Source organism: Echinops telfairi, unplaced genomic scaffold (assembly GCF_000313985.2).
Source record: "Echinops telfairi isolate 266 unplaced genomic scaffold, ASM31398v2 ScPeMD7_7469;HRSCAF=8507_0, whole genome shotgun sequence".
Taxonomy (NCBI): Eukaryota; Metazoa; Chordata; class Mammalia; order Afrosoricida; family Tenrecidae; genus Echinops; species Echinops telfairi.
In genome coordinates, this window is record NW_022111372.1 from 26,017,837 (window position 1) to 26,020,726 (window position 2,890).

Here is a 2,890-nt window from a genome sequence, read left to right on the forward strand (position 1 = left end):
TGCTGACGCTGTGCTTAGCAGCCCAAGGCGTGATCACCAAGGCTCCCCTAAAGGGTCGCTGTGAGTCGACTCGTGGCAGTGAGTTAGTTTGGTTTGTTTTTTCGGGCGAGAGCTTAATGGGCAGGGGCCCCAAGACGCAACAGCGCCCTCTGCTGGAAGGCTCCCCTAGCTCAGGGACTTCCCGAGTCCCGCCCTCCTCCGCGGCGGCCCCGGGGCCCACGGCGCCGGCGCAGAGAGCGGTGCACTTCGGGAGATGTAGTTTTCCCGTCGGCTTGTGGGAGTCCAGGTTTGTGTGCCCGCCCAGCGCTGCAACTCCGCCGCCGGGAACCGTAAGTGAGGGACATCCGGGTCCGCAGAAGTTTGTCCTGAAACCCGAAAAGCTCTTTGCGGCCGTGGGCCCGGTGTTAGCGTTGTCCCTCTGGGACGCCCTCCAGAGGACCCTGCGCTCCGCGGCGCCGGCTCCCGGGGTGGGGGCCGGGAAGATGAGGGCCACCTCGGTTCTCCCGCGGGGCACTCGGCTTTGCCCGGTGGCCCCGCGTGCCTGGAGCCTGGAGGCGGCGTGTTCAGATTGGGCAGAGCTGCGTAGCCCAGGATTGGCTCCGGCCGGAGGGTGTTGGTCCCCAAAGGGTTGAGGGGGGGGGGAAGGGCGAGTGGATGTTCCGGACGCCTTCTGTGGAGGAGTTGGGGGAGCGATGCACCACACCCTTGGCACCCCTGGAGTCCGAGCGGGCTGTTGGGCACCCACCCCGTATGGCGGGCGAGAGCGGACCCCTGTTCCGGCCTGAGTTCACCGAGCGAGAGCTTGCTGCCCCAGCGACTCGCCCAGGGTCTCACAGTGACTCGGGCACCCACATTGCCCCACCAGCGCCCCCGGGCGTGGGAGTTCCTGCAAGGGGAGGTGCGGATCCTCCGCGCACCTGATCCCCGAACCGTCGTTGAGATGTGGAGTCTGATAGAATGGGCCCGATTCCCTGAAGGTCAAGGACCCAAGGCGGGCAGAGAGAGCGAGCATCCCCGCCAGCGGGTGGGTTGTGTCCATCGGGGTCTGGGAAGCCGGGTGGATGGGAGAATGGGGCCCAGAGTGCTGCCCCGTGACTTCTCTGTACTTCAGATGAGGGGGTGAAGCAGCCAGGAGTTCAGACACACAGCAGGGCCTAGTTAGCCTTTGAGATGACCCAGGAGTTTGTTGTGGCCACTCCATTACTCACATTGTTTTAAGTGGCCTCTCCAAAATAGCAAATAACTTTTTGTGCCTTAGAAGCAACCTGGCAAAGGAAAAATCCCGTTTCTTTTTTCCCTTGTGCCGGTAAAGGGACTATACATTGTCGGGTAGGATCTAAGCCGGTTGTTCATTTTGAGCTTCGACGGAAGAAGGTAGGTCTAGGGAAAGTTTCAAATAGATTCTGTGCCTGCTCAGAACTACCCCCTTCTGGTTGGGTTTTGCCATCCCAGCCTCTTGTTTATGATCCTGTGCCAGAAGTACATGTGGCCCCAGAGAGAAGAGCCACATTTGCTATATTTAGCATCCTCAGTTGTCCTCATTTGCAGAAGATTTGCAGGGCACTAGAAAAAATGGTGCACTTGGGGGCTTGGAATTTAAGAGAAGGGGGAAGGTTGGCAGCCGTCTCTGGCTCCCACCCTCCCACCCCCAGCCCCTTCAATGCTGACTCGAATACATTTCTAAAGACGTTTGCACCTTATCACTTTAGGTATGTAATTAATGCTGCGACTGCGATATCTTTACACTCAGGCTCTGTGATATCAGAGAGAAGGATAGATTACAGAACTACATAGTCAAGTGTTTGGATTTGGATGTTGAAAATGAGAACACTGGTTCAGAGAGGCTAAGTCACATTCCCACCCATTGATGCCAAGAATAGAGTCCAGAGAAGTTCTTTCCACCACATCTTGAAACGCTGATCCTATGAGGAATAGTTGGCATTTATTTGTTGAGCACAGCACTCAGGGTTTTACAGTCTAATAATCTCTGAAGGAGAGTCGACAGAAGCGGGAGCTAAGGCTCTGTGAGACTCACTCACTTGGCCAAGGTCACACTGCTGGTAGCTGTCCTTACATGTTTCTGTTAGTCTAAGTGCTTGGCTGTTGAGGATTGGCAGTTTGAACTGACCAGCTGCTCTGCAGAGAAAGATGCAGCAGTCTGTTTCTATATATAGCTTGGGAAAGATGTGTAGCTTGGAAAACCCTGTGGGGCAATTCAACTTTGACCTATAAGTTTGCTGAGAGTCAGAATCAACTCTCTGGCAGGGCATGTGGTTTGGGGGTGTAGGTTGTCCTTGACTTAGGGATCAATGCTTGACAGACATTAAGTCTGTAATTTTGGCTAAAAAAAGTCGGAGCAGCCAAACTCCTAGCTACATCTGTATGTTGTTGCCATCAAGTCGGTTCTGACCCATGACAATCCCACGTGTTCCAGAGCAGGGCCGCTCCGTAGAGTGTTCTTGTCTGTTTCCGTATTGGAAGCAGGTCACCAGGCCTTTTCTTTTTTTTAGTTGAGGTCAATTCTAGGAACCTCGATTACATCCAAGATTGACCTTGGCTGATTTATTGTGCTACTTCCAACATGCAGTTGACATTTCAAATACTCTTTGAGAGATTAATGAATTTTGAAGGAGAGAGTGCTTCATTATCCAGAAAAGAAGCATGATCATTTTATTTTATGAACTTACTGCATTTACAATTCTATCCAATCGTCCTTGGGTCCAACTAGGTAAATGTGCCTGGCCCATCTCTTTTTGAATCTGAGTGATTTATTTATTTTTTAAAATTTATTATTATTTTTTTAACATTTTATTAGGGGCTCATACAACTGTTATCCCAATCCATACACACATCAATTGTGTAAAGCGCATTTGTACATCGTTTCTCAAAA

The 2,890-nt window shown here is 52.2% G+C and overlaps 1 protein-coding gene across 1 annotated transcript in view; it reads left to right on the forward strand.

Moving 5' to 3' along the window:
• Positions 1-264: 264 nt before the first annotated feature.
• Positions 265-2,890, forward strand: part of SMIM11 (small integral membrane protein 11) — a 12,888-nt gene continuing 10,262 nt past the window's right edge. The window contains exon 1 of the mRNA XM_004696952.2: positions 265-329. The gene's annotated coding sequence lies outside the window, so the exon portion shown is untranslated. The remainder of the gene's footprint in view (positions 330-2,890) is intronic.